At 44.7% G+C, this 18164-nt stretch overlaps 1 protein-coding gene across 2 annotated transcripts in view; it reads right to left on the bottom strand.

Moving 5' to 3' along the window:
* The window catches only part of SLC16A14 (solute carrier family 16 member 14), a 34240-nt gene extending 33684 nt beyond the window's left edge, over nt 1–556 (bottom strand). The window contains exon 1 of one of the 2 annotated variants that reach the window (XM_055290924.2): nt 175–550. The gene's annotated coding sequence lies outside the window, so the exon portion shown is untranslated. Of the gene's footprint in view, nt 1–174 lie in introns of both variants that reach the window. The other variant, XM_063645246.1, reaches the window with a different exon arrangement.
* Between the last annotated feature and the right edge of the window lie 17608 nt (nt 557–18164).

The following is an 18164-nucleotide window of genomic DNA, read 5'->3' on the forward strand; positions in this document are numbered from 1 at the left end:
CGGCACAGCCTCGCCCTCCACCGCCCAGGCAGCCTTTCCCGAGCCTTCCTTGGGCTGGGGCTGCCCCTTCCCGGGGGTCCCTGGGGTGCAGCGGCCATCCGAAACCTAGGCTCCGATGCCCCCCGCGCCTCTCCATTCCTCAGGCCCGCGGCGCGCGCGGCCTCGGATACTCACCGCCCGAGGCCCGCTGGGCTGCGGCCTCACTCGGCTCCACGCCCGGATCCTCGAACTTGCTGCTCTGCTTGGAGCCCCCTGAGCTGCTGGATGTAGAGATTTGTTGCAACGTCGCCTATCATCCTGGAGATGCGGATGCCTGCGGCTCAGCTCTCCTCCCGGCTCGGTGCGCTCTGTGAGGGGCTCCCGGGCTCTTCCGCCGCTCGCTGCCAGGCCAGGTGAGCGTTTGGTGGAACTGAAAGCTCGACGCCTCAGTCCAGGTAGCTTTAAAAAGGGTGCGTTTGGAGGTGCCCAAACCTAACCTGGGCTTCCTTCCAATCGGAGCAATTTCAAATCTTCATGCTCGTTCATTCCTATACCGGCTAATTCTGGTTTGGCAGGGGAAAAAAATGCAGTCACCTCACATGCACACTCTTGTGGCCGGTTGAAGTTTATAGCTTTGGCTGAGGTTCCGCTAAGGCGCTGCACATTTATCACTGGAGGAAAGGTCCTGAAATCTAATCTAGGATGCAAGTGAGACTAGCAGTAGCCTCCATTTCTCTGAGATGGGAGAGAAGGGATGAAACAGACCCTCACTGCAATATTTTTGGCCAAAGAGGACTCAAAGTCCCTTATTCTCTCTCTTTTAGAGACACGGGTTTCACTATATTGCCAGGCAGGTCTCGAACACCTGGACTCAAGGGATCCTCTGGCCTTGGCCTTCCAAAGTGCTGGGATCACAAGCTGAGCCAACGTGACCGGCCAGTCCCTCATTCTTGGTTCCACCCTGGGTCCCACCTCTCCCTGCTCTTTCTGCACGTCCATTACCTACCTTCGTGGGCACCAGGCACAACTTTCATCTCAATGCTTCCCTACCTCATTCCCAGCAGGGCACACAACACAGTGCTTTGCCTTGGACAGTTTTCTGTATTATTGAAGTGAATGCATGAGTCGATGAAGCCTGTGCTGTTTTTTCCCACCTGAAGGTTTTGCAGTAATTCTCTACTGCTGTTGTGATAGACTGCCACAGTAATAGCAGAGGAAAACCACACAAATTCACTATTTTACAGTTCTGGAGTTCGGAAGTTTGAAATGGGTCATACTGGGCTAAGATCATGGTGTTGGCACCTTGAGGGCTGTGTTCCTTCTCGTGGCTGTAGGGGAGAGCCACCAGCTTCTGCAGGCCGCCCACATTCCTTGGCTGGTGGCTCTTCCTCCATCTTCAAAGCCAGCACTGCTGCGTCATTTTGTCTTCTTTCCATACTCACATTGCCTTGTCTCCTCTTTTCTGCCCCCACCCCTTTCCACTGTTAAGGACCCTGGGGATTACATTGAGTCTAATGAGATAATCCAGATAATCTCTCTATTTTAAGGTCAGCTGATTAGCAACCTTAATTCCATCTGCAACCTTAATTCCCCTTTTGCCATGTAAGGTAACAAATTCACAGGTTCCAGGGATTAGGATGTGGACATCTTTGGGAGACCATTATTCTGTCTACCACAGATTTCCTTTTCTTCCTTTCCTTTTTCTTTTCTTCCGTCTTTTTCATTTCTTTGAAAAAAAAAATTCACATGTATTTCACATTGCCTTGCTCGGTCACCCAAACTGGAGTGCAGTAGCATGATCACAGCTCACTGCAGCCTCAACCTCCTGGACTCAGGCGATCCTCCCACCTCAGCCTCCTGAGTAGCTGGGACTACAGGCGCACGCCACCATGCCTGGCTAATTTTTTTGACTTTTTATAGAGACGGAGTCTCATTATGTTGCCCAGGCTGGTCTTGACCTTTTGGACTCAAGTGATCTGGCTGCCTCAGCCTCCCAAAGTGCTGGGATTACAGGCATGAGCCACTGTACCCGGCCTATATTGCTATTTCTTATATCAACTCTCTCTCTTTTTTTTTTTGAGATGGAATCCCACTCTGTCGCCCAGGCTATAGTGCAGTGGCAATCTTGGCTCACTATAACCTTTGCCTCCCAGGTTCAAGCGATTTTCCTGCCTCAGCATCCTGAGTAGCTGGGGTTATAGGAGTGTGCCACCATGCCCAGCTAATCTTATATCAACTCTTGATTTAAAAATAATTGAGGCTGGGCACAGTGGCTCACGCCTGTAATCCCAGCACTTTGGGAGGCCAAGGTGGGTGGATCACTTGAGGCTGGGAGTTAAAGACCAGCTTGGCCAACATGGTGAAACCCTGTCTCTACTAAAAATACAAAAATTAGCTGGGTGTGGTGGCGCCTGCCTGTAATGCCAGCTGCTTGGGAGGCTGAGGCATGAGATTGCTTGAATCTGAGGCAAGAATCACTTGAACCTGGGAGGTGAGCTGACATCGCGCCACTGCATTCCAGCCTGGGCGACAGAGTGAGACTCTGTCTCAAAAAAAAAAGAAAAAAATTTTGAGAAAATTGTGAGAAATTGTGGCCAAGTGAGGGCATTTTGATGAGGTGCTAGGCTTCAGTGGTTTACATATCTTACTTTTGCTAATAAGAACACGGGCAACTGGATGGTTAGTGTTCCCTTGGGCGGTGCCTCTCATATCCACTCATTTCAAGCAGACTTTTGACAGCAAGATTAGGGTTCCTGACAAGCACTTCAATTCCCAATGATCCATTTTGTTTGAAAAGAAGTCTGTAAGATTTTTAAGTCTGTTTTTTTTCCTCTCTGAAAACTTGCCCACTTATGGAGGTATGATGGATCTCATATGAATGGTGCATATTTAGTGTCCAATTTGATGAGTTTCAGCATATGGAGGTAGGATGGATCTTGTATGCACTATGCATATTTAGTGTACAATTTGATGAGTTACAGCACGTCTGTGGAACTACTACCTCAATCAAATGATTCCAAAATTTTCCTCGTGCTGCTTTGTAATCCTCATCCCACCTCCACACACCCAGGCAGTCTTTAATTGGCTCTCTGAGAAGCTTCTACTCTGGACCATGAAGGCTTTTCTGATCAATTATTTTGTCCTCATACGTTTCATTGCTCTTACCTGTCTGTTGGTCTCTCAGTGACACAGGTGGATTGAGGACAGGCCCAAAGCAAAGAGGACTATGACCCATAAGTTGGTATGTCTCGGTTAAATAAATAGAAATCCACTATCAGGCCGGGCGCAGTGGCTCAGGCCTGTAATCCCAGCACTTTGAGAGGCCGAGGTGGGCGGATTGCCTGAGGTGGGGAGCTTGAGACCAGCCTGGCCAATATAGTGAAACCCCGTCTCTACTAAAAATACAAAAATTAGCAGGGCGTGGTGGTGGGTGCCTGTAATCCCAGCTACTCAGGAGGCTGAGGCAGGAGAATTGCTTGAACCCAGGAGACGGAGGTTGCAGTGAGACAAGATTGCGCCATTGCACTCCAGCCTGGGCGACACAGCGAGACTCTGTCTCAAAAACAAAAAGAAAAGAAAAAAATCCACCTTCAATTAGAATGTAAAACGTAAGCGCTAAACTCTTTTCATGTGTCTGAAGTAGAGAAACCTGACATTGTCTCTTGATTTTTAGGCAAATTATATATTTTTTCTCAATAGCAATCTTACCTTTAATTGAATTGCATTAACTAACAATCTTGCCTCTTAAGAATGTAAACTAATTCACATGCTGCCTGTAAAAGCCTCCTCTCTTAGTTCTAATCATGTACTCAATTGATTTCATAATCCCACCTTGGCGTTGGGGTGAAACTAAGAATTTCGACAATCTGTGCCTTAATTTTGGTGGTTTAATGGTATAGAATAGGCACAGAGTGGGATAGAATTAGCTTTTGAGGAAGTTGCTAGCACAGAACATTGAAGGGGTTAGAGAAATGCCTTAAAGTGTCACCGTGACTGCCTCATTGTTGTAGCCAGCCCAGATGGAAAGATGACCCACAACCCACATGGTCACCAAGAATATCCTCTGTCTCTCAGTGTGGTCCTCTTCCCCACTCCTCTGAGTTTAATGTGGGAGATCAAAGACTAGAATCCAGAACACATGTGCCTGAAATGCAAGTGTGATCAGAAATCACAGGGCAAGCCACACGCTGCACAGCCAGGCAAAGTTTTATGAAGGAGGAAGGAAATGCTTTCTCTTACACAGGGCCAGAAATCCAGTGCTGTACCCAAATCCATGCCACCTCTTGGCTTGGGGGGTCAGTCTGTGCCCACCCAGCATTCTCCCTATGACTGGATTTATCTTTCCTTAAGTGCAGATGCTTTTACCAAGTGGGGACGTTAGTTACATCTGGTCTTGGCAGGTATCTTCAGTCTTTGCCTGCTCCCAAACCAGCCTCCAGGGATTTCGGACTTCAGCATGGCTTGTGGGGACAGAAGGAGGTTGCAGGGCTGATAGCAGCCTTCAGCAGCCTGGAGTCTCATGAGAACCACCACACTGAGATGACATTGGTCATGGCTTCTGGGTGCCGCATAAATTTACTTTCAGATTTCAGCAAGGCCTCATTTTTATGCTTTATCCGTGAACCATATGTGCTAGTAGTTACTTTTTAGCTATTCGTTTATTTTTTCATTCAACAAATATTTGCTGAACGTGTATGATGTGATTTTATGAAGTGCTGGGGATACAGCAATGAACAAAACCAACACAAATGCTTTTCTGCACTAAGTATATGTTCCAGTGAGCAAGACAAACAAGTTATATATATGTAATGCATATATGTGTATATGTATTTATTTCTCTCTCTCTCTCTATATGTATATATATACATACATATATATACAAAAACTAAGACAAAAAATTAGGCAAGGACAGGGAAATTGAAAGGTTGTTGTGATGGGAAACTTTAGAAGGGAGAGAAAGCATCAACAAGAAGTGCAGGAATGAGCCATGAGAATGACAGGAGGAAGCTCATCCTAGCAGGAAGAGTAGCAGGTGCAAAGGCCACGAGGCAGAGGGAAGTGTCTGTAGGTCACCCTAAGGCCTTAAAAATCATAGAAAAAAAGTTGGCTTTTATTCAGAGACAGGAAGCCACTGGAGAGCTGAGCAGAGTGGGCCGGGCATGGTGCCTCACACTTGTAATCCCAGCACTTTGGGAGGCCGAGGTGGGTGGATCACTTGAAGCCAGGAGTTTGAGACCAGCGTAGCCCATGTGGTGAAACCCTGTCTCTACCAAAAATACAAAAGTTAGCTGGGCGTGGTTGTGCACGCCTGTAATCCCAGCTACTTGGGAGGCTGAGACATGAGAATCGCTTGAACACAGGAGGTGGAAGTTGTAGCGACCTGAGGTGGCACCACTGCACTCCAGCCTGGGCAACAGAGAGAGACTCGGTCTCCAAAAAAATAAGAGTTGAGCAGAGGGGTGACATGACACTTACCAAGGTATGTCTGGCTACTAGACTGGAAAGAGGATGCAGGACAACAGAGCAGACGCGGAAAAATCAGTTAGGAGGTGACTACAGTCATCCAAGGGAGAGGCAATGGCTACTGGGACCACAGAAGTGGCAATGAAGGTTGTAAAACAAAATTGGATCTGGATATACTTTGGAGGCAGAGTTGTAGGATCTGCTTTCAGATTGAATGTGTGAGAGAAAGAGGAGTCAAGGATGATTGGAAGAATGGAGCTGACGTTAACAAAGATGGGAAGTCTGCAGGAGGAGCTTGTTTGGGGGAGATGTTAGGAGTTCAGATTTGGACCTGTTACTATTTTAATATGGCATACATAGTTACTCTTTTAATAGTTACTATTTTTAATAGTTACATGGGATATATAGTTATGGCTTACATAATTACTATTTTAATGTGGCATACATAGTAGTCACACAATGGAATATTATACGGCAATCAAAAGGATCAACTCCATTAACACACCATATGTTTGAATCTTAGAAATTACATATTAAGTAGAAAAAAGCATAATACTCTTTGTGCAAAATTACAAAACTTAAACCAAATATTTTTGGAACGCATCTAGGTGCAGTGCAACTATCCAGAAAGGGAAGCAAGGAAAGATGAACATGGGATTTAGGTCAGGGATGACAGGGAGAAGGGATGGGTATGATTAGATGTGCCTTATTGTCATGCTGGTTTCATGGACACTTATTTAATTATTAAAAACAATTAACTTAGCCAGGCATGGTGGCTCACCCCTGTAATCCCAGTACTGTGGGAGGCTAAGGCAGAGTGACTGCTTGAGGCCAGGAGTTCAAGACCAGCCTGGGCAACCTCAATAGTGAGGCCCCATCTCTACAAAATAAAAATTAAAAATAACAGCTGGGTGTGGTGGCATGTACCTGTAGTCCCAGCTACTCAGGAGGCCGAGGTGGGAGGATTGCTTAAGCGTAGGAGTTTGAGGTTACAGTGAACTATGATGGTGGCACTGCACTCCAGCCTTGGTAACCAAGCAAGACCTTGTCTCTAAAATAAATAAATAAATAAATAAAAATAATGAGCTCACTATGACCAAGTGGGACTTATCCCAGAAATGCAAGGTTGGTATGTATTTGAAAATCAATTAATGTAATAGATAGTATCAATAGAATAAAGGGTGAGGTGTGGGCCTATAGTCCTAGCGACTCAGGAGGATGGGGTGGGAGGATTGCTTGGGGCTACAGTGAGCTTTGATCCCACCACTGCACTCTAGCCTGTGTGAAAGAGCAAGATCTAAAACAACAACAACAACAACAAAACAACAAAAAGAAAAACAGCCTGGTGCGGTGGCTCATGCCTATAATCCCAGCACTTTGGGAGGCCAAGGCAGGTGGATCACTTGAGGTCAGGGGTTCAAGGCCAGCCTGGCCAACATGGTGAAACCTTTTCTCTACTAAAAATACAAAAAGTATCCAGGCGGGTGTGGTGGCACGTGCCTGTAGTCCCAGCTACTCAAGAGGCTGAGGCAGGAGAATCGCTTCAACCCAGGAAGCAGAGGTTGCAGTGAACTGAGATCATGCCACTGCACTCCAGCCTGGGCAATAGAGCGAGACTCTTTCTCAAAAATAAATAAATAAATAAAAATTTTAAAAAAGGAAAAAATCAAAATAACATGATCATCTTAATAGATACAGAATAAGTATTGGACAAAATACAACACCCTTTCATGATTAAAAAAAACACATAACAGACTAGCAATTGAAGGGTACTTCCTCAACCTGATAAAAGGCATCTACAAAAACTCACAGCTAACATCATACTTGATGGTGAAAGATTGAATGCTTTCCCCTAAAGATCAGGAACAAGATAAGGATATCCACTTTTGCCACTCCTATTCAATATAGTACTAGAGGTTCTAACCAGGGGAATTAGGCAATAAATAAATAAAAGATTAAAAATTTAAAAAAGAAAGGGCATCCAGAATAGAAAGAAGAAAATAAAATTATCTCTGTTTTCAGATATATGATTTATATACAGAAAACATAAGGAATCCACTAACAAAAATAGGACTTAAGAAGTGCATTCAGCAAAGTTGCAGCATACAAGATCAGTGTATGCAAATTAATGATATTTCTATACACTAACAACTCCATTTACAATAACATCAACAAGAATTTTAAAAATTGGGAATATGCTTAAAGGAAGTGCCAAGCTTGTACTCTGAAAATTACAAAGCATTACTAAATGAAAATAAAGACCTAAATACATGAAAAGACGTCTCCCTGAACACCAGTGGGCCTTACAGCCCAGGCAGGTTCTGTAACCCTGGTTCACCAGGCCAGTCCCCAGCTGGGCCTACTTAATGTCTCCTCTGCAAGAAAGGATCAGGAGATATCAACGTATTGCCAAGACCAAATACCAGCATTAGAGAACTTTTAGGACTGTGTAATCAGTGATTATGAAAATAAGGAGCTCTCCTCTTCCTTGTTGCGAAGTAGCAGAGCATTTATGGTGAAAGCCAAGAACGCACAGAGTTGAGCTGTTTCCGAGGTCAGCCAGACCGAAAGCCCAGCTCCTCCATCTGTGTGTACTTGGCCTGGCATCAGCGCCTGAGTGGGTGTAATACCAGCACCTACATCAAAGGGTTGTTGTGAGGATTAAATAAGACAACACATGGACAGCACTGTGCCTGGCGCATCATTAGGGGACTTATTTCTAAAGTAGTGATAAGAGCGTCATCCAGGCCTATTCCACCTCAGAGAAAGAATTGCCTGACATGAGAGCCCTCTTGAGAGGCAGCATATATTAGTCATTAAGAGTGTAAAGCCTGGAGCCTCACTGCTGAACTGCAATCCCAGCTTTCACCATTCACCTCTTTATCTGTTAATGAGGTTGCTTAGCATCTCTACGTCTCACTGTCATGTTCTGTAAGATGAAAATGTCTCAGCCCATTTGGACTGCTGTAACAAAATCCCATAAACTGGGTGGCTTATGCACAACAGGCATTTATTTCGCACCGTTCTGGAGGCTGGGAAGTCCATGATCAGGGTGCTGCAGATTTTAGTGCCTGGTGACGGCCCATTTCCCAGTTCATAGACAAAATCTTCTCACTGTGTCCTCATGTGATAGAAGAAGGGGCAAGGGCACTTTCTGGGGTCTCTTTTATGAGGACACTGATCTCATTCATAAGAGCTATGCCCTCATGACCTAATTATATCCCAAAGGTCCTACCTCCCTAATACCATCACCTTGGGGGTTAGGTTTCAATGTATGAATTTGGGGGGATACAAACTTTCAGACCATAGCAGATTAATAATATTAATACAATAATAAAATATATAAATATTTTAACAATATTTTATTATTTTATAAATAATAAATATAAAATTTATTTATATTTTATTTTATAAAAATATAAATATTTTAATAATAATAATAATACCTACCTCTTGAGTTGTTATGAGGAGTAAATGATTTAAAGTATGTGAAGGTGGGTACAGTGGCTCACACCTGGAATCCCAGCACTTTGGGAGGCCGAGGCAGGAGGATTGCTTTAGTCCAGGAGTTCGAGACCAGCCTGGGCAACAAAGTGAGATCCCTGTCTCTACAAAAAAATGAAAAATTAGCTGGGCATAGTGGCATGTGTCTGTGGTTCTAGCTACAAGGGAGGCTGAGGCAGGAGGATCACCAGAGTCCAGGAGGTTGAGGCTGCAGTGAGCCACTGCACTCCAGCCTGGACAACAGAGTGAGACCCTGTCTCAAAGAAAAGAGTATATGAAGTCCATTGACCTGTACCTCCTGATGAGATATACTGAGAGGAACACAGTAGCCCTTCTGTGAGATCGTTGACAAAAAATACATAAGTGTAATCATGGAGAAACATCAGACAAAGCTGAATTAAGGGACATTCTACAAAATAACTAGCCTATCCTTCCCAAGAAGGTTGGCATCACCAAGAGTAAGCAAAGATTCATGAAGAGTCCAGCTTCAAGGAGACATAAGAGAAATGACAAATAAAGGCAACACGTGATCCAGGGTTGCTTTTACCAGTTGTGGTGGGACCATCGGCTAAATCTGATTAAGGTCTTGAGATTAGGTAATAACACTATAAGCCTATTAGTTTTTTAAAATTTTAACAATTACAGTACTGTGGTTATGTAAGAGAATTGTCTTTTTTTAAAAAAAGAAATGCTCACTGAAGTATTTAGGAGTAAAAAACAATTTTTTAAAAGTATGAAAAGTTCTTAGAATGATCCTTGGCACATAGCACCCATGGGTGTTAGCTATTATTTTCTAGCTGAATTTTTGCAGTGCCAAATTCCATTTAGTATTCAACAGTGCTATTGTGACCTTCATTAACAATGCTGCAGGAAACTGGCTAATCTAACTGCTTTTTCTTTTCCTGTTTCCCAGCATTTGGTTTCCGATCTTATGCAGTCCCAGAAAATATGTACCCCATAAACATACACATCCACTAAGTACGCACAATTTTTTTAAATTAAAAAAGTGAAAAAAAAAAGAAAGCATAAAAGAAAATATAGAAAAGCTACAAGGACTTTCCTTTTCTCACACTTAACACCTCTCTATTCCTCTTGGTTCCTTCTGCCCTCCCTACCTCTCTCCACTCCCCTTTTATGGGTCTCAGTTTATTGGTGGAAGCTGAACCCACCTGTGGCTCCCGGGAAAGGAATGGGTGGATCAGGCTCCTCTGCCTCAGCAGGGAAACCTGCTGCTGAGCATGGAGAGGGCTGCTAAGCAGAGAGGAGTGGGGACACTTGCAGAGAAGTGGATCTCCCGAAGAAGGCTTTTAAATAGTTCTCTATGGTCTCCTCTCTTGTGTGGGATTGGATAATCAGGTGAGACATGGGGGAGGGGTGGTGTCACATAAAAATGCCTACCTAAGCCGTGTGCTGCTTCCCAATTTATTGTGTGACTAGCTCCCTAGGGACCAGGATGGCCAGACAAGGGCAAGAGAACTTAGGGTTAGTTAGTTAGGGTTAGTTTTCTCAAAACTCTTGTCATGCATGGATGGCTAAATCTTGAACCCAGTCCTCAGTGACTTTTACCTTGGACCAAATTACTGTGTTTATTGGTGACTTGACAGCTCCTAATAAAAGATAGTCATCTGGATTCATTGTAAGGAAGGCCAGCATTGATATGGATGTGTAACTAGCCTGGAGTCCCACATACTTGAGCCACAGTGGGGCCTTCAGAATACTTGCGGTAAAACAAAAATCATAATCGAACGCGGTTCATGGGGTTTTAAATCTCCATGGAAAGAGGTCTGCCAATGGGAAGGATGAAAAAAATGGTTGGATTTGGCCAGGCGCAGTGGCTCATGCCTGTAATCCCAGCACTTTGGGAGGCCGAGGCGGGCAGATCACGAGGTCAGGAGATGGAGATGATCCTGGCTAACATGGTGAAACCCTGTCTCTACCAAAAATACAAAAAAAGAAAAAAATTAGCTGAGCGTGGTGGCGGGTGCCTGTAGTCCCAGTTACTCGGGAGGCTGAGGCAGGAGAATGGCATGAACCCAGGAGGCAGAGCTTGCAGTGAGCCGAGATCAGGCCACTGCACTCCAGCCTGGGCGACAAAGCAAGACTCTGTCTCAAAAACAAACAAAGAAACAAAAAAATGATTTGATCCCCTCAATACGTATAGAGGTGAGAGGACGGAGAAGGACTTTGTTCATAGAGGTTATACTGGCTGCAAAAATAGGAGGGTGTGCTTCTTGGGTATCAGGACTGTCAGAATGATTTGAGGCAGTATCTTCTGGAGGGTGAACTGGTAGCATTGGTGATTTTAGACCCATACTGACTAGCAGTAACTAACACTAGGTCTCCTTCAGGCATTTTAAAAGAGTACTGAGCTCCTACAAGGTGCCAGACACCAGGTGTCTAGGTGCTGACATATCAGTAATAAACACGTGCATGTGCAATTCTTTTTCAGTTCATTCAATACTCAAGGAGAAAGCCAGGGTGGAGTCTTTAACACCTCTAATTTATTAAGAGAGAGAGCAGTCTTCAGATTCGGAATCGTCAACAAGTAGCCCTACCTAGTTGGAATTTAATAACCATATATTGTTTTTATGTACTTATTTGTGGTTTCTCTTATTAATTTATTTAACAATAGTTATTGAGGGCCAAGTGGGTCTTGGGTGACAGAGAATACTATATTGGACAAGCTGACAGGAGTTCCTGTTCTCATGGAGTATGCATTCTAAGGGAGAGTGGAACAGGCAATATTTCAGGTGCTAAGCGTTATAAAATAAAACAAAGTAGGGTGAGGGGAGTGAGGAGGAGGTTTCTTTGCTCTTTTCCATATTTACAAGTGGTAGACTTGTTTTCCATTTACGTAAATGATAAGACAAAAAAATTTTGTCTTATCAAAACAAAATTTAAGTTAAACCTGATTTCATTTAAAGAAAGTGATAAGTAAGTAATTGTTCAGCAAGGTGGTAGGCAAATAACTGACATGTGGCAAGCATTGCTTTAAGGCAATATTTCCCTGCCTTGGCTACATATTGGAACACCTGGGAGCTTTTGAAAAAAATCCAGACGGTCAGGCCAAACTCCAGACCAATTGCATCAGAAGAATTAGCCAAGAACTCCTCATCCCCTAGCCTCATAGGGTGTTTATTTTCTGGAGAAATTGAACCAGAGAGGGTCCAGATTCAGGTATCAGGCAGGGCAGAAGGTGGAGCTGAGGATCCAGAGATCTGTGGGGCATACTAAGTGGTAGGACACCACCATTAACCTTTCACCTCTCCTGTTCCCAGGAGGGCAGCCTGGCTTATTTTCCCAAAAAGGAGACTAGAAGATTCTTCCCTGGAGAAACTGAATAAGTTCAAAAAGGCTGAATTGAAAATAATGATGTTTGGGGGTACCCAATGACAAAGTAGGCTTTCCACCGAATAAAAACCAGTGAAATATAAGCATTGGTATACCCTTCCCTGCCCAAGAACACAGAGCTTCTAATTAGCTATAGGATGGAGGTCTAAATCTATGCCCGCTAAGCTAATTGGGTTTTTAAAAGTTGGTTACGGCGGTGGCATTGGAGGGATGGCCCATGCTTAGAGTGTGGGCACTGACTAATCCCATCCTGAGCGAAGTAGTTTACATAGAGGTGCCACCCGGCTGGAGGTGCCTCTCCACTGGCCCACTATTGGTGTGTGCTCGCTAAGAAGAGTAATTGACCATGCTTACAATGAGCCTGGCTTGATTCTCACATCTTTATGAATTATTTTATTCAATTGTCACAATACCTCCACGAAGGAGAGGCTATTATTTTCTCATTTTCAGGTGAGGAAACAGGGGCACAGACGGTTAAGGAACTTGCCCCAGTTTATGAAGCTAGTAAGTGGCTGAGCTGGGATTTGAATCAAGCAGTCCAGCTCTACAGTCCCTGCATCAACCATGAAAGCATGCTGCCTTTAGTTGAGTACACATTTTAAGTGGGGGAAAAATCGCAAGAGACATGTCCCTGGTTCCTGCAGGCTACAGTTGGTTTGAGGAACAGGTGTCCCTGTCTCCCTAACCAGGTGCTTAAAGGCTTCCTTGACCTGACCCAGCTCACGTTTCAAGCGTCCTCTTCTGCTACACCTGTGTTGTCACTGTTCCAGGCTGAGTGGGTTGCCCTCAATTTCCAGGAGACATTTATGCTTTGTGTTTCCATGTGCTTTTTCCTTGGCTCGGGATCTCCTTCTACTGTACTTTTTTATTTATCATAATCCTTTTCTTTTTTCTTTCTTTTTTTTGGTCATGACTCAACTCAAGCTAGCTCCTTCATGGCCACATCTCTTAGATCAATTTTTTTTTTTTTGAGACAGAGTCTTGCTCTGTTGTCCAGGCTGGAGTGCAGTGGTGGGATCTCGGCTCACTGCAACCTCCACCTCCCAGGTTCAAGTGATTCTCCTGCCTCAGCCTCCTGACTAGCTGGGATTACAGGTGCCTGCCACTATGCCCAGCTAATTTTTCTGTATTTTTAGATGGGTTTTCGCGATGTTGGCCAAGCTGATCTTGAACTCCTGTCCTCATGCGATCCACCTGTCTTGTCCTCCCTGTGTTGGGTTTACAGACGTAAGCCACTGTGCCCAGCTCAGGTAAAAATGAACAGGACCTCTTTTATGAACCCATGGGATTTGTCTCGTACTCTGCAGAACACTTCTGCTGTTTTTGTCTGTCTGTCCAGTGCACATCTTCTTTTCTTCTGCTAACAGCAACCTGGTTTTCCCCATGGTGAGCGATCTCTGATAAGGGTTGAGCTGCCTTTTTTTTTTTTTTTTTTTTTTTTTGAGACAGAGTCCCGCTCTATCACCCAGGCTGAGTGCAGTGGAATGATCTTTGCTTACTGCAACCTCTGCCTCCCGGGTTCAAGCAATTTTCCTGTCTCAGCCCCCCGATTAGCGGGGATTACAGACATGTGCCACCACATTCGGCTAATTTTTGTATTTTTAATAGAGACGGGGTTTCACCATGTTGGCCATACTTGTCTCAAACTCCTGACCTCAGATGATCCACCTGCCTTGGCCTCCTAAAGTGCTGGGATTACAGGCCTGAGCCACTGTGCCCGGCTGGGTTGAGCTGCTTTTACAGGATCCCAGGCCCATCCTGTCAGGGCATTCTTTTTTTCTGACTATAGAAATTGGCTTGGGAATAGACCTATGACCCAAACCAGGCCAATTATACCTCAAATCTCAGCTCTTTGACTATAACTGCTGGGGAAGAGGCATTGTCTGCTGGGCTTGCCAACCTGATAGAAACTAAGCCTCGAAATGCTGGGGGAAACTTTTACTGCCTTATGGGAGCACACCCCTATCTAAAGTTAAAGTCAGTGAAAACAGAACAGAGCCAAAAATTGGAGAGATGAAGAAATCATGGCCTCATTTAAGCTGCGGGGTCCAGCCTTGCTTTCTAGAATCTCTGTGTTTTTCTGTTACTTGAACCGATATGTGCTCTTCAGCCAGTGTGAGCTGCAGTTCATCCTATGCAAGTGCAGGAATCCTGACGCACACATGGCCCCTGTGCCTTGTATTAGGATGATTCATGGTTCTGAGTTCTAGGGGGAAAGGATACACATGTGATTCTCTGTGCAGCACAGGGCATAGAGTAGGTATCCCGTCATACCTGCGGACTTATTGGGCCACTCACACTCACTGCTGTTGGGTGTGTTTGAGGATCCCATGGTGTTCCTTGGGGACTTGGAGAGCGTTCTGTGGTTTGCTGATCTTGTTCTCTACTTCCTTCTCTGGAAATCAAACTTTCCCTAGTTGCCGACGGCAAAACCAAGTTGCTATGGAAAAACATCTTTTTACTTGTCCAGAACCACCGCTCCCCTGTTCCCTTTTCCTTGGAAATTCCACCTTGGCAATGAGAAGGGTGTGTTCTTCTCTTGAAGTTTCTCTCAGGGCATTTGAGATTCTTGGTAGATAATCTCTATGTTTTGTTTAAATTTAACAGGAAACCCAAAGGTTTGTGAGAGGATGGGATTTGGAGGGAGCCATTTCCTGATCAGGAAAGGAGAAGAAGGAGAAGTCTTAACATAAAGGACTGAAGTTCAGAAGCTCAGGACTGTCTGTACACAAGGTCAGTCCACAGCAACGTTGTAAAGTAAGTTAAGTGTCTTTGGAGCCCAGTCAGTTCCCAAAGCAGTGGCCCATCTTTTCCCTCCTGCAGTTCCTCTCCAGGTGGTTTCTTACCCCTCAAGCCTGTGAGGTCAGTTGGTCCCCTACTCCTGTCCAGCTGGCTCTCCCACACCCTTTACCTTAGATGGCTGAAAATTACATTCCTCATTCTCCATTCAATTTGCCCATCTCCCGAGTCCCCAGTGTCTTAGTGGTAACATTACTGTTGGTCACCCAGCTAGAACAGATGGGCATTTCGGAAGTAAGGGTCAGATAATGTCATACCTCTCTGGCCCACACTGCTGAATCAAGCCCTCCCATTTGAAGCACTCTTTGCCCCCACTTCACCCCCCTCCCTCAGCCTCAGCTCCCATCAGTTAGGCCTCGGGCCTCTGCACGTCCTGGGCTCCAGCCCTGGGCTCTTCATACATTGGGAAAATAATAGTTAAGGACAATATTCTCAGTCCCCTGTGATCTGTCCCAAACTGTCTTCTAGTCTATTTTGAGGACAGCAGGGCTGATGCCCAGCTGGTATTTCCATTATGGCCGTACAGGGTATGAAAATGTTGACACATGACTATCATGACTGGTCAGTAGGTAAATAGCTGCTTCCTGGTTCTTTGCTACACCTTACCTGCCTCCTGCCAAGGCTGGGTTTGTTTGATTGGTGGGTGATCTTGCCTTACCAGATATGAAATATTTTGAATATCTCTCCTGGGATACCTAAAATTGCTGTACAAAATAGCTATAATTCTATGTTATACATTTATATTTTATTATCTTTTTAAACATTTTTTTTGAAGAAAATATAGAGATGAGGTCTCACTACGTTGCTCAGGCTGGTCTAAAACTCCCAGGTTCAAGCAATCCTCTTGCCTTACCTTCCCAAAGTACTGAGATTACAGGTGTGAGCCACCATGCCTGGTGTATTAGACATTTAGACATTTAAATGTACTGAGTTAAGTCATTTGCTGCAAGGCTGGGTGTGGTGGCTCACACCTGTAATCCCAGCACTTTGGGAGACTAAGGTGGGCAGATCACCTGAAGTCAGGAGTTCAAGACCAGCTTGGCCAACATGGCGAAACCCCTCCTCTACTAAAAATACCAAAATTAGCCAGGTGTGGTGGTGCATGCCTGTGGTCCCAGCTACTCGGGAGGCTGAGGCAGGAGAATCACTTGAACCGGGGAGGTGGAGGTTGCAGTGAGCTGAGATCGAGCCACTGTGCTTCAGCCTAGGCGACAGAGTGAGACTCCATCTCAAAAAAAAAAAAATTCATTTGGTGCAAATATATAGTTTTTGAGTGTCTGCTATGTGTAAGCCTTCCAGGGTCTACCTGCCGGGCCTAATGAAATGCAGGAGAGAGCTACGCCTCCCCACAGGGATGTACTGTACCCCACATGGACACACTACACCCCACAAAAGCCCAGATGCTTGCATGCCCCCAGTCTCTCATTCTGTGTGGCACAGAGAAACAGGAACAGAGAAGACAAAAGGTGAATACCATGATGCAGAGGCCACTGGACAGGTTTCTGAGTCTGGTGGATGAGTGGAGGCTACGGGAGCTGGACAGCTGCGTGGCAGAGTCTGCCGGGTGACGTCTCAGGGAAGAGACTGCACAACTTGGGAAGAATCTCCTAAAATCCATGGAATTTGGGAACAAAAATCTCAAGTTTCTGACCATGGATAATATCTTTGCAGTGAAGGCTCTCTCCTGCCCCCAGTTTTTTATTTTCCTTAAAATGCACATGTTATCCTTAGATGATTCCTATGCCACTGACTCAGTTTGGTATGGCATAAAATAAAGCTAGTAGATGGAAAGAATTTTTAAAAAGCCAAACGGAAAAAAATGCTGATGTGCTCAGTTTTTCTCCTTGTTATTAACCCTTTGAGAGCTGGTTTATTCCTCTGCGGTTCCCCAGGCCCCATCTCAGTGGCCCTTAGAGCGCAGGCTCTCCTCGTTGAATGCACACCCAAGTAAATCTACAGCGTGAAGGTTCCTGCTCTAGGGGTTAGCAGGTTTTGGCTTTCAACTTGCCTTACTACTGGGAGGATGAAATTGGCCTTTGCTCTGCTCTTGCTGTGAACATGCATCTGTGTCATTCATTTCAACACACAGGGTGGTGGAAGCAAATAGCACTGTTCTCGTTTCCGAGCTGCATCTGGGGGTGGGGGGGGGGTGGCAGTGGGCAGTGGGGAGATTGGCTGGAATAGAAGCTGGGCACATAGAGACCATCTCTGTTTTTAAGACATGTACAGCCTGTTAGTCAAGCAGGACCAGAGTTTCCAGCAACTCTTTCTCTTCCTCTGCACACTGACTCTCCCCAGTGGGGGCCCACCTGTGTCCATTCTCATGGGCCTGGATTGCAAACTAATTCCAGGCTAGTGTTCAAATTGTTAAGGGACCACCATTGGGGGGTGCTGGCATTCTAAAAGTTAATTTACCAGTATCCAAGGGTCGAAAGAGATGTTGGAGATTAACTAAACCAAGAGTCAGCAAATTGGGCCAAATCCAGCTTGATACCCATTTGGGGGAAATACAGTTTTAGTAGAATACAGTGTCCACTTATATATTGCCTAGGGCTGCTTTTGTGCTATAATGGCACGAAATAGTTGCAATAGACACCACATGATGTCATGGTGTGCAAAGCTGAAAATAGTTATTATTTTCTCCTTTTCAGACAAAGTTTGCCAACACCCCATCCAATCTAACCCTGTTTACCTCCCCATACAAGTGATTGTTCAATTACAGAACACCTGTGATAGCTCATTTCCTAATACTCACCAGCTCTTTAATTCTAGAAGATTCCTTCTCAGGTTAAGCTGTATTTGCATTCTCTTTTTTCCCTATTACTTTATTGGAAAACTAGAGACAGATAATCCCAAAGAGCTAGCCAGCTAGTTTTCTTTCTTTCTTTTCTTTCTTTCTTTCTTTCTTTCTTTCTTTCTTTCTTTCTTTCTTTCTTTCTTTTCTTTCTTTCTCCCTTCCTTTCTCTCTCTCTCCCTTCCTTTCTTTCTCTTTCTTTCTTTCTTTCTTTCTTTCTTTCTTTCTTTCTTTCTTTCTTTCTTTTTCTCTCTCTCCCTTCCTTTCTCTCTCC

This window comes from Symphalangus syndactylus, chromosome 8 (assembly GCF_028878055.3).
Source record: "Symphalangus syndactylus isolate Jambi chromosome 8, NHGRI_mSymSyn1-v2.1_pri, whole genome shotgun sequence".
NCBI classification, from domain to species: Eukaryota; Metazoa; Chordata; class Mammalia; order Primates; family Hylobatidae; genus Symphalangus; species Symphalangus syndactylus.